A 13,527-nucleotide genomic window follows, 5' to 3' on the forward strand; every position below is an offset into this window, starting at 1 on the left:
GTGTCCCTAGCCTCTGTTTGCCAGAAGCTGGGAAATGGGCTTCAGGGGATGGGTCACTTGATTACTTGTTCTGTTCATTCCCTCTGGGGCACCTGACAATGGCCACTATCGGAAGACAGGATGCAGGGCTAGATGGACTGTTGGTCTAACCCAGTATGGTCATTCTTGTGTACACATCCAAACATATCTTATCACATTCCTTTGCCCTTCCATTTTGCCAATGATACTAGCCTCAATGCTTCCTTCATTACTCCCATTCTTGTCTTCATGTTTTCTTTCATGCTGTTACCTCTTAGCTGACCAACCTCCCAACACCGGATTGCCAATGTACCACACTGCCCTCATTCAAATCCCTGAAAAATACTGACTGTGTCAGAGATCCAGTTGAGCATCACCTTTTGGCCACTTGGACTGCTCTGAGGGGTTCCAGGGTCTGAATTCCTGGCTGTTTTAAGCCTACACAGTCTGAATGGAGTCCAGGAACTGTCCCCCATCGAGAGGCCCCTAGGCACATTCTTGAGTGCATAATCTCTCATGACAGGGTACTAAACGGAGTTCTGACCATGCAGACCACTGCTCAGCTCATGGAACTAGTGCTAAGCCCTCAGACTCCTTTCCATAAAACAGTTCAATCACACTGTCTCCAAGAACTCCAGCCATCTGCGTGTTCTTTCATGTGTTACGTCTACCTCTTCAAGGGACATGTGGTAGATGTAACACATGAAACACTCAGACACTTTGCACAGGATTCTAAAACCATTGATCTTTACTTGATCTATACTGTGTATATTTCTCAAATGATTATGTAGAAAATAGGGCTGTCAAATGATTTAAAAAATTAAATGTGATTAATCATGAGATTAAAAAAATTTCAATTAATCTCAGTTTTAATTGCACTGTTAATAAATATTTTTGGTCTTCTACATTTTCAAATATACTGATTTCAATTACAGCACAGAATACAAAGTATACAGTGCTCACTTTATATAATCATTTTTATTAAATATTCACTATAAAAACAAAATAAATAGTATTTTTTAATTCATCTCATAAGTACTTTTGTGCACTCTTTATTGTGAAGGTGCAACTTACAAATGTAGAATTATTGTTTTACATAGTTTTGTTTTTGACTGCAGTTATGTAAAACTTTAGAGCAGGGGTGGGCAAACTTTTTGGGGCGAGGGCCACATCTGGGTGAGGAAATTGTATGCAGGGCCGGGGCAGGGCGGGTGGAGTGCGGGATGTGGAGGAAGGGGCTCAGGACAAGGGATTGGGGCAGAGAAGGGGTGCAGAGTGTAAGAGGGGGCTCAGGGAAGGGGGTTGGGGTACAGGAGGGGTACGGAGTGCAGGATGGGGCTCAGGGCAGGGAGTTGGGGTGCACGGGGTGCAGGGTGCAGCAGGGAGATCAGGGCAGGTGGTTGGAATGCACAGGAGTGCAGAAAGGGGCTCAGAGCAGGGAGTTGGGTGCAGGAGGGGTGCGAGGTACAGGCAGAGGGCTTAGGGCAGGAAGTTGGGGGGCGGGGGGCAGGAGGTGTTTGAGCTCCAGCCCGGTGCCGCTTACCTAAAGTGGCTCCGGGGTGGCAGTGGCGCACACCAGGGCCAGGGCAGGCTCCCTGCATGCCTGCCCTGTCCCCACGCCACTCCAGGAAGTGCTGCGGCCCCTGGAGGGGGGGGGGCAGAGGACTCTGCGTGTGCACATGGAGCCCTTTGCCTCCCGGCCCGGGGGCTGCTTCTGAGAGCAGCGCCGGGCCCGCAGCACCACCAGGGGTAATCCCGCGGGCCGGATCCAAAGCCCTGAAGGGCCGGATCCGGCCCGCGGGCCATAGTTTGCCCATCCCTGCTTTAGAGCCTACAAGTCCACTCAGTCCTACTTCTTGTTCAGCCAATCGCTAAGACAAACAAGTTTGTTTACGTTTATGGGAGATAATGCTTTTTTATAATGTCACCTGAAAATGAGGACATGCATTTGTATGGTACTATTGTAACTGGCACTGCATGGTATTTATGTGACAGATATGCTAAACATTCATATGCCTCTTCAGGATTTGACCACCATTCCAGAGGACATGCTTCCATGCTGATGATACTCATTAAAAAAATTGTGTGTTAACTAAATTTGTGACTGAACTCCTTAGGAGGGAATTGTATGTCTCCTGCTCCATTCAACATAGTGCTCTCCATGGTCCTCTCCTGGCTCCTTTACCCTGGGCAGCAAGAGTCCTTCAGAACCATGCATCAATTTATTGACACTACTCTGGACAGCACATTAGGGAATCCAGGGAAGCAAACTAGGAAAATATGGTTTAGATGAAATTACTATAAGTGAGTGCACAACTGGTTGAAAGACTGTACTCAAAGAGCAATTATTAGTGGTTCGCTGTCAAATAAGACAGAAAATATAATATTACCTCTATATAAATCCATGGTACACCCACATCTTGAATAATGAGTGCAGATGTGGTCGCCCCATCTCAAAAAAGATATTGAAATTGTAGCTCTTTTCTGAACCTTTTCCAAAAATGATTAAGGTTATGGAACGGCTTCCATATAAGGAGAGGTTAAAAAGACTGGGACTTTTCAGCTTGGAAAAGAGATGACTAAGGGGGGGGATATGATAGAGTTCTATAAAATCATGATTTGTGTGGAGAAAGTAAATAAGGAAGTGTTATTTACTCCTTCACTTAACTCCTTCTCATAACACAAAAACTAGGGAGTCATCAAGTGCCATTAATAGGCAGCAGGTTTAAAAACAAACAAAAGGAAGTCTGCTGCAAAATCCTACCTTCACGCCTCAATGTGGCATAGCAGTGACCCTGGCTTGTCTGACAGCGAGGGTAGCGGAATGTATTTTTCAGTAGGTTCAACCATGCTATTAAGGTATCAGACTGCCAACCCAGGGAGAGGACAGCTGTCCTCCTTCTTGAGGTTGGATGCTAGCTAAGTTGAGGAAGTAAACGTGCCACTGACAGCATAGCCAGTGGGTGGCTGAAGAAATGGCTACAACATGAATAAACAGGCCCCAGCTCCTTGTGTGCTCCTTGATCTGTTCTACGACAGTGCTGGGGAGTTCAGTCAATGAGAGGCTGTTAAGAATCTCAGGGGCCAGAAAAAGGACTTCCCTCTCAGTGTGCACCTATAAATTGCAGGACACTGATGAGCGAGAATTTGATCAATCTAATGGAGGAGACAACAAGGACAGCCTGCAATATCCTTGGTCTCAGTGAAACATGACAAAGAAAGGAGATGGAAGTGAAGTGGAGAGACAAAAGTACCATCATGTTAGGAAAAGGAGAATTCACAACAACCATTGGAGGAATTGGCTTCATCATCAACAAGGAATGTTCTTCAAAAATCATGTCCTGCATGTTCAAGTCATGTACATCAGAGTGCTACACCTCCAACAAAACAAGAACAGCATCCTCAAGATTATTCAGAGCTATGCTCCCACATGCACAAGCAAAGATGACTATGTGGAAGAATTCTATCAGGAGCTTGAGGAAACCCTTGCTCAAAAATCCACATGTACAATTGTGATGGGAGATTTCAATGCCAAAGTTGAAAGAGGGAAAGAAGATGAAAAGTTCATTGGAAGGTATGGCATCAGCAAACGGAATCCATGAGGAGAGTGATTGGCAACTCTGGCGGAGAAATGAAAAAATGCTCATTGATAACACCTGGTTTAAGAAGAAGGCCAAGAGGAGGTGGACATGGATCATTCCCAATGTGAAGAACAAGAACAAGACTGACTATATTCTGATCAATAAGTGGCTCATTGCACAAGCCATCTCAGTAGTGCCATCATTTAACACCAGTCTTGACCACCACTTGCTCAGAGCATGGCTCAACTTCAGTGAAAAGGTGGAGAAGAAAGCACTACAGATGGCCTATCAGAGACAGCTGCCAAAAATATTCGATGAGGCAATCTTGAAACTGACCCTTATTTCCAAGGAAGACTGGAGTCTTATAGATAACTGTGGTGAGGATCATAAAAACTTCACTGATAAATTGAGGCAATGCATGAAATTAGCCAAGAAAGAAAGACCAAAAGGAGAAAAGGGAAGAATCTCTGAGGAAATGGAGAACTTGCTAGAGAAGTGGAGGAATATGAAACAAAATGATGGTGGCAAACTTGAGTACTCCCTCCTCTGCAAGTTGATGAGAAGAAGCCTAAAGGAGGACTTCGAGAAGTACCAAAATGAAAGGCTCTTAAAGATGGATGAAGATTACAGAAGCCTCAAAAAATGCAAAAGGGAATTGATTTAATGGTGCTGAAAACAGTGATGGAAAACCGGTAATTGACAGAAAGGGATGGAAATGGTCTGCAAATATTTCTACATTGAACTGTTCACGTCTCAGAGAAATGTCCCAGTACCAACACTTCAACAGACCAATGAGCATATACTCCAAGTCCTTGTCAGTGAAGTTCAAAAACCCTTGCTCAGAAGTTTACCTGTTACTTGGAAATGCGAAAGATATTATATAGCTGGAAGGAATCCAACACCATTCTACCATACAAGAAGGGTGATCATAAAGATCTAAAGAACTATCATCCAATATGCCTGCTCTCACATGTCTACAAGCTGTTCACCAAAATAATAACAAACCGACTCTCAGAGTTTGGATGAGCAGCAGCTGAGAGAGCAGGCAGGCTTTCGAAGGAATTTCAGCACAATGGACCATATTTTCACTATAAACCAGCTATTAGAACATTCAAGGGAATACAAATTCACTTTATGTATTGTCTTCAACAACTATAAAAAAGCATTAGACAGCATAGCGCTAAATGCAGTGTTGAAAGTTCTTGCAGAGCAGGGCATTGACACAAACTATATCAAACTATTAAAGGAAGCAAATTCTGACTGCACCAAGAAAGGTGTGAAACAAGGGAGACACGGTTTCACTGAAACTCTTCACAGCCTGCCTTGAAATGGTAATAAGATGGATGAATTGGAAGGGTGGAATCAACATAATCAGAAGGCAGTTAAACCATCACAGATATGTGGATGATATTGTGTTGATCTCTGAAAATACTATCAAACTACAGAAAATGCTGTGAGAATTCAACACAAAAAGCAGCCAAGTCGGACTATAATAAAAATAAAAAAATATAATATATGGAGATATACCTATCGCATAGAACTGAAATCGACATGGTGGGATTCAGTAAAGACAAGTGTGAAGTACGACGCTTAGGAAGGAAAATCAAATGCACAACTACAAAATGGAGAACAACTAACTAGGCAGCAGTACTACTGTAAAGAATCTGGGAGTTGTAACTCTCCGGGAGCCAGCTGCAGGAGAATGAGTCTCCTAGCAACATACTGGACACAGCTGATCCTAGCAGGGGCTGACCAAGCAGCAGCCAGAGCTCACTGGCTGCTCAATGTGTTCCATGCCTGAAGCTGTACTTGGTCCTGCTTCCTGCAACTACTTCCTCCTGCTCCCTGCCTTGCCTGCTCTTGTTCCTACTTCAGCTCCTGCCCTTCTCCATTCTTGATAAGCCTGGCTCTAACTCATGGCTCTGATTTCTGACTGTCTCCAGCTTACCCATTGGCTTTGGCATTCGGATTTGTTATATCCTTGGGGGGAGCCGGTTTAGGAAGAAATCACTTGAGGCCAGACAGCAGACAGCTAACAAAACTACCATTTTATTTACAGACACAGAGCTCACCCAACCAGCCGAAACCGGCTGGGCTATCCCCTAATAATCTAACTCAGTTGCCATAGGAACAAAAACCATGACAACCAAATACACAACATATTCCTCCCCCCCTAATAAGAACATGACCTAAATAAAACACACACTAGACTAGAGAAGGAGGGTAGACTGCCTCCATTCCTGGCTAAACCCTGGGGATTATTTTGCCCCATAACCGTGGGTTCGCCCTAGCTAAAGATCCAGCCGATGAGGAGGCCTTCTGTCTCTAGGTGGATTACGGCGAACTTCTGGTGTTGTTGCACCCGAAAGTACCATGGGCTCTGGGTCCGCAGCACGAACAGGTGAGGAGGTGGTATCAGCTCGTGCTGGGCAAAGGGGTATCTCAGCTGCCGGCAGTAATGGAGGAGAACAGTCAGAAACAGGTGATTTGTGATTCGGTGTTTCACCAGAAGTGGTGAAGTCAGACCACTCAACTGCAGATGTGTCCTGAGGACTGGCATGACCTGGCAACAGCTGATCTACATGTTGCCGCCAGGTAAGATTCTCTCTGCAGTCCGGACTGTGTAGGAAACAGGTCCTGTTTGAGTGATGATTGTGGCAGGGACCCATTTAGCTCTGGAAGTATAATTCTGAGCCAAAACTGGCTATCCCGGGCTAAAGGTTCGCTCTTTTGCTCTGGGTGCCCGTCTGATAACTTGATTTTGCTGCTAATGTTGCACAATTTGTCGGGGTTCAGAAGGTTTCAGCAGATCAAAGCAAGTGTGCAGCTGTCATCCCATAATTAGAAAGGCCGGAGATACCTTGGTCGTAGCATGAGGTGTGTTTCTGTAGGAAAGTAAGAAGGTATCCAGACGCTTTTGAATGGAGTGTTGTCCCCTTGCTGATTTCAAAGCGTGTTTCATTGTCTGCACAAATCTTTCAGCTAATCCGTTGGTGGATGGATGATATGGTGCTGACGTGATGTGGTGTATCCCATTTGCCTTCATAAAATTTTGAAACTCCTGAGAGACGAACTGCGGTCCGTCGTCACTCACAAGTTGTTCTGGCAGACCAAAACGACTAAAGAGTCCTCGTAGTTTTTGGATAGTACTTTCTGCAGCAGTGGACTGCATTATAGAGACTTCTGGCCATTTAGAATGGGCATCTACTGCTACCAAGAACATGCTTCCTTCAAGGGAGCCAGCGAAGTAAATGTGAATACATTGCCACAGGTTTTCAGGCCAGTCCCATGGGTGTAGGGGTGCCCACTGGGGTGCATTCCTCACACTCTGACATGACAAACAAGCTTTTGCCTTCTCTTTAATAGCACTGTCCAATCCAGGCCACCAAAAATAGCTTTGTGCAATTTCCTTCATGTGCACTATTCCACAGTGACCGGAATGTAGCTGTTCTAACATCTGTGATCTCAGTGGTGGTGGAATAATGACACGTCTCCCCCACAACAAACAACCAGATTGGACCGATAACTCCGTCCTCCTGGACATGTAGGTAACAAGGTCGGGTGAGACCGGAGAGATTTGTCGAGATTTTCCATGCATCACCAGGTCCATAACTTGGGACAATACTGGGTCAACGCGAGTTGCCTTCTTTATCTGAGTAGCAGTGATGGGTGTATTCTCTACCTGTTCAAAGTAGAAGATTTCCTTTTGGGCACTATCTTGATGTTTGACCGGCAAAGGCAACCTTGAGAGGCCATCTGCATTGCCATGCAGAGTGGATTTCTGATATTTGATTTCATATGCGTGTGCTGAAAGTAACAATGCCCAACGTTGCATATGACTAGCAGCTAATGGGGGAATGCCTGTGTACGGTCCAAATATTGACATCAGAGATCGATGGTCTGTGAGAAGAGTAAACTTTCGCCTAAACAGGTACTGATGAAACTTCCGAATTCCAAAAACAATTCCTAATGCCTCACGTTCGATTTGGGCGTAGTTAGTTTCTGCTTTGCTTAGAGTGCGTGAAGCAAAAGCAATAGGTCTCTCTTCTCTCGAAGGCATAATGTGTGACACGACTGCTCCCACTCCATAAGGGGATGCATCGCAGGCCAATTGTAGGGATAAGGATGGATCAAAGTGCGTTAGAACTTCAGAATTTAGCAATGCATCCTTAGCTTTGTTAAATGCAACATCACAGGCTTCAGTTCACTTCCAGGCCTTGTTCTGCCCAAGCAGCTCATGAAGTGGTTTTAGCAGTGTGGCTAACTGTGAGATGAACTTTCCATAATAGTTCAGTAGTCCTAGAAACGAGCACAGCTGGCTTACATTTCGAGGTGGGGGAGCCTCCACAATAGCTTTAACTTTTGCAGGGGCCTTATGAAGACCTGCAGAATCAATGATGTGTCCCAAATATTCAACAGAGGGCTTGAAGAATTCACACTTGTCTTTGCGAACTCGTAGGCCATACTCTTCCAGTTTTTGTAGGGTAGCCTCTAAATTCTTTAAGTGATCCTCTTCATTTCTTCCAGTGACCAGGATATCATCCAGATAGCACTGAACTCCTGACAAGCCACACAAGATCTGGTCCATAGCCCTCTGGAACAGGGTGGGAGCAGACGTTATTCCAAAGGGTAGGCGACAGTATCGATAAAGCCCCTTATGAATCACAATAGTCAACAGCTCTTGGGACTTTTCATCGACGTGCATCTGTAAATATGCTTGACTCAGATCAATCTTACTGAACTTTTGTCCCCCAGCCAGGCCTGCGAAGAGGTCATCGATGCGGGGAAGCGGGTATTGCTCTGCACACAACACTAGGTTGACAGTGACTTTAAAATCACCGCAAATCCGGAGAGAGCCATCTTTCTTCACTATTTGAACGATAGGAGTGGCCCATGAGCTATGGGAAACTGGTATTAGGACTCCATTGGTGACCAGGCGCTCCAGATCCGCTTCGACTTTCAGCCTGATGGCATATGGCACAGTTCAGGCTTTCAGATATTTTGGTGGACTGTCAGGTTTAATGTTCAATGTCACAATGATTCCCTTCATACTTCCCAAATCATCTCCAAAAACAGCAGCATGTTTCCTTAGTATAGGGGTTAGACTGGTTTCTTCTTTAGTCATCCGGTGCATTTCTGCCCAGTTCAGCTGAATCTTCCCAAGCCAAGACCTACCCATTAAGGCTGGGTAGTTACCTCTCACCACAAACAGTGGCAATTTAGCAGCCTGTCCATTGAGCTCCACCTTAACATCAATAGTGCCCAACATGGGCACAGCTTCTCTCGTATACGTCTTCAGAACAGTTTTTGTTGCCTTAAGCGGAAGATTCTGTAGCTTTTCTTTATACACAGTCTCGTAGACCAGCGAGACGGCTGCACCGGTGTCCAGTTCCATGCGTATAGGTTTGCCATCCAACAACGGGGTTACCCAGTATTCATGTGAGCCCATTGCCAAAGACAAAACATGCAGTGGCACTTCCTCTTGCGATGAGGTGTCACTTTGATCATCCTGGGTCTGCTCTAGGGTATGCAGGGATCCTCTTTTTGTCGGCCAGACCACAGGCCTCTTTTTCTTTTGTTTACAGGCACACTCAATGTGTCCCCTTTTGCCACAGTGTCGACACACCAGGTCCTTACACCAGCATTCTGATGCCTGGTGACCCAGCTTACCACAGCGGTAACATTCTTGACTCTGCACAGTTTTGTGGGTCGGTTCTTGTGACACTTTTTGCACCCTAGGGGATGCACCGATGTATTGCGCCTCCCTTGTAGCCAGTTCCATGGAGACAGCAATATCAACAGCCTTCTGTAAGGTAAGCTGAGCCTCTGTCAGTAGGCGCTTCTGTATAGCTTCACTGTAGAGGCCACACACTAACCTGTCACACAGGGCATCATTTAACATCTCCTTAAATTCACAGTGTTCTGCTAGCTTTTTTTAAATTGCTACAAATTGTACAACTGTTTCATCTTCCTTTTGGTCTCTTTTGTGGAACCTATATCTTTCAGCAATTACCAGTGGTTTGGGGGAAAAATGGGACCCCAGGATTTCCACAATGTCACTGTAAGATTTAGTCACTGGCTTAACAGGGTGTAGTAAGCTGCATAGCAGGGAGTAGGTTTTAGCCCGTACAACACTTAAGAATATTGGCACCTTCTTCGCTTCTGTAATGTCGTTTGCAATAACAAAAAGCTCAAAATGCTCAGTATACACATGCCACTGCTCTATATTCTCATCAAAAGGTTCCAGTGGCCTGGTCACAGTAGCCATGATTTTTAGTTTCACTTTCATAGTCAGTGCAAACAAGCAGCTTTTTTGTTTGTTTGTTCTTTACCTTGACTTCTACTTCCTTCTGTTACTGGAGCAGCACTGGAATCCCACCCTCATCGCCACTTGTTATATCCTTGGGGGCAGCCAGTTTAGGAAGAAATCACTTGAGGCCAGACAGCAGACAGCTAACAAAACTACCATTTTATTTACAGACACAGAGCTCACCCAACCAGCCGAAACCGGCTGGGCTATCCCCTAATAATCTAACTCAGTTGCCATAGGAACAAAAACCATGACAACCAAATACACAACAGGATTCTGATCCCTGACTCTGACCCATGGCTCTACAGTGACCCTGGATGTCCCATGGTCCTGATCCTTGACTCCAGCTCAGCTCCTATCAAACCTCCAGGCCTGGCTATCACCATGGCTCTTATGGTTAGGCCCATGTCCCAGTCATGTCCTTAACTGCAGCCAATAACAAATAAAATGCAAAGTTGCAAAAGAGGGGAATATCATTCTAGGATATATTAACACATGTAAGACAGACATGGGAGGTAAATGTCCCATTCTACTTGGCACTGGTGAGGCTTCCACTGGAGTACTGTGTCCAGTTCTGGGCACCCCCGTATAAAAAAAGATGTGGACAAATTGGAGGGAGTCCAGAGAAGAGCAAGAAAAAATGATAAAAGGTCTAGAAAACATGACCTATGAGTGAAGAAACTTGCATATTTATACCTGCCTCTGGCAATTTCCACTACATGCATCCAACGAAGTGGATATTCACCCACGAAAGCTCATGGTCCGATACGTCTGTTAGTCTATAAGGTGCCACAGAACTCTTTGCCGCTAAATACTTTAGAGACAGTCATAAGGACAGGATCCTGGGCCCTGGGCCCATAGGCTTTACAGTCTTGAGATGACTAGGTTCTTGGACAGTGTAATTTGTCATGTTCTGAGCTCAGTCTTGTCACATTCAGAGGCTCGCGTTAACTCATTGAACATGTCTGCCTGAGTCTTATTTTTCCGCTGTCTAATCTGGGAAAGTCTCTGTCCCAGTGTGGAGGATATGCTGACGGACAAGGTTTCAGTTGCAAGGAATGCAAAGCATAAGGGTAGCATTGTCAGTGCATACATTGTTTCTGTTTATTAAAAAAAAAATACCCCTCAATACACGTCATTGAAAGCCACGACATAATCACAACTGCTGAAAGGAGACAAACAGGAAGCCCCCCCCCTTTTTTTCCCCCAATGCTGCTTGCAATATACGGTGATCCCTTCCAACCACAACCAGGGCATGTTTGGGAAAGCATGCTTGTGACACCCAGATTTCACCAAATGGGGTGGATTACTTGTTGAATTGTTTGTAATTCAAGGGCTAGCATTGAAAACTTCCCCCTTTCCCCTAGGTGACACTATGCGATATCACATTGCTGAGGGTAACAGTGGTGGCAAGGGAGCAGATGCTGCAAGCGTCTAGGTACAGACCTGGTCCTTATGCTGCAATGCGCTGCAATGATGCCAGCAGAGTTAATACTGGAATGGCAGCCCTTCCCAGAAACCTTCTGCAAAGGACTGCAGAGTACCTCCATGAGAGCTTCCTGGAAATCTCCATGGAGGATTCCTGGGCCATCCCAGTGCACATAAACAGTCTTTCAGAAAGCACCCTCTATGTAGATGGAGTGGCCACCGATACCCACTACACCTACTTTTTTGTTCAGATTAAACATAAATAATAGCATGTAACCCCTACAGTTTGATTATAAATGTGTACTAACCAGAGGTTCCCTAGCATCACGCTCCAGCACCAACTGGTCCTATGAAGAGGTGGGCTCCAGGGTTAAAAGCAGTACTTTGCTGTTGGGGAGAATGGATCTTCCACTTGCCTGTCTCCATTCCCCTCGTCTTCCTTGTCAATAATGTCCTCCTTATGGTTGCTCGAGGTCGCCCGCAGCTCCTGGGAGGCATCCACAGAGCGTTTTGGGATAGTGGTGGGATTGCCACCGAGAATCACATGCAGCTCTTCATAAAAGCAGCATGTCTGTGGGGCAGAACCAGAATGACTGTTCACCTCCTTTGTCTTCTGGTATGCTTTTCGAAGCTCTTATTTTCATGTGGCACTGTTGCGTGGCCCTGGTATTGCCCTTCTCTCCCATGCAATCTTGGCATAGATGTCAGCATTTCTGCTAGATCGGGGCTCTGCCTGCACAGACTCTTCTCCCCACACAGCAATAAGATCTACCACCTCCTGTGTAATCCATGCTGGAGCATGTTTGTGGCCTTAAGTCTCCATGATAAGTTGTGCTGGCGAGCTCTCCATGCTGATCAAACAGGAAGTGAAAATTCAAAAGTTCCCAGGACTTTAACAGGGGAGCAGCTGTTTCCTGTGTACCTGGCTGATGTGCAGTAGAGTTGAAAAGGGTCTCCAGAGCAGTCACAGCAGAGCATTGTGTGACACCTCCTGGAGGCCAATTCATTCAAATTACACCACACAATGTCTACACTATCCCCATGTTGACCCATGGATGTCGAATCAAGTGCTACACCTCTCACAGATATGGAGTACAGAAGTCAACTTTACAGGCCACTTAGGTCAGCAAAAGAGACTCGGTAGTGTAGACATAACATGGCTCACATCGACCTAAGTTTGTAGTGTAGACCAGGCCAGTGTGATGAATAAAGTGTTCCACTCACAGACTCAATTCCACAAAGCACTTACTTCAATGGGATTCCTGAAGCACTTAAAGTTAAGCATGTGCTTAAGTGCATTGCTGAATCAGGGCCTTAAAATTATTTTCTTTCCTTTCATTATTTATTGATTTTTTTTGACTGTGTAACAAATACTAGTTATTTCAGAAACCTCCAGCTTGACATGGGCATAGATCTTGATAGAGATAAACTTGTATATATGAAGAAATATGATTTTGAAATAGCAAAGTTGGACTGTAAGAGTGTTTTCAAAATTTCAGTCCATGGTTTTCCACTACATTTTTAACAGATAACCAAGGTGTGGTTATCATATATATGCAAGCCTGCAAATAAATATATCTGCACTTCTGTATGCTGATTTAAATTAAGGTCTGTCTGGGTCTTTGGAGCCCATCTCACCATCGCTCTCTCTGTGTGGATACCACACTGTGATACAAGTGTCTGTTTAAACAGCTACAACTGGAGCTTAATCTGTTACAGTTGTAGTTGTTGAAAACAAACATTTAAATTTGAAATGTCTCAGTGGCCTGCACAATGCTGGTGAGAGGAGGAGAAGGCAGCTGAGGAATGTCATGTTCCTCTTTGAGGCCCAGTCGTTTGCCATGTATTATTGAGGCACCACTGACTGAACTTGAAAGGGAAAAATATCATGTTTGTCCTCTGGCCTGAATGTATCCAACTCAGGTTTTACTTTCACATCCATCTCCCATTCACAGTGCTGTGGAACTAACCAACCTTTTCCTCTGAAGTTTAGCCACCCTCCTTTATGTTCCACAGCATGTAGGTTGTTGAACTTTGGTGACAAATGCCTCTTCCAGTTCAGCTTAGAGCTCCATGGGGATCTGAAGAACCCTCAAGTTTATTTATTTTTAACTAGCTACATCTGGAATAAATTAAACTCATGCTTTTTAGTTTTTTGTCCTTATTAAATCTGATTTTCAGTGGAATGAA

The 13,527-nt window shown here is 44.9% G+C and overlaps 1 long non-coding RNA gene across 2 annotated transcripts in view; it reads right to left on the reverse strand.

The window, feature by feature from the left end:
- Positions 1 to 13,527, reverse strand: part of LOC123367043 — a 35,862-nt gene that overhangs the window by 20,724 nt on the left and 1,611 nt on the right. The gene's annotated exons all lie outside the window — the stretch shown is intronic.

Source organism: Mauremys mutica, chromosome 3, assembly GCF_020497125.1.
Source record: "Mauremys mutica isolate MM-2020 ecotype Southern chromosome 3, ASM2049712v1, whole genome shotgun sequence".
NCBI classification, from domain to species: domain Eukaryota; kingdom Metazoa; phylum Chordata; order Testudines; family Geoemydidae; genus Mauremys; species Mauremys mutica.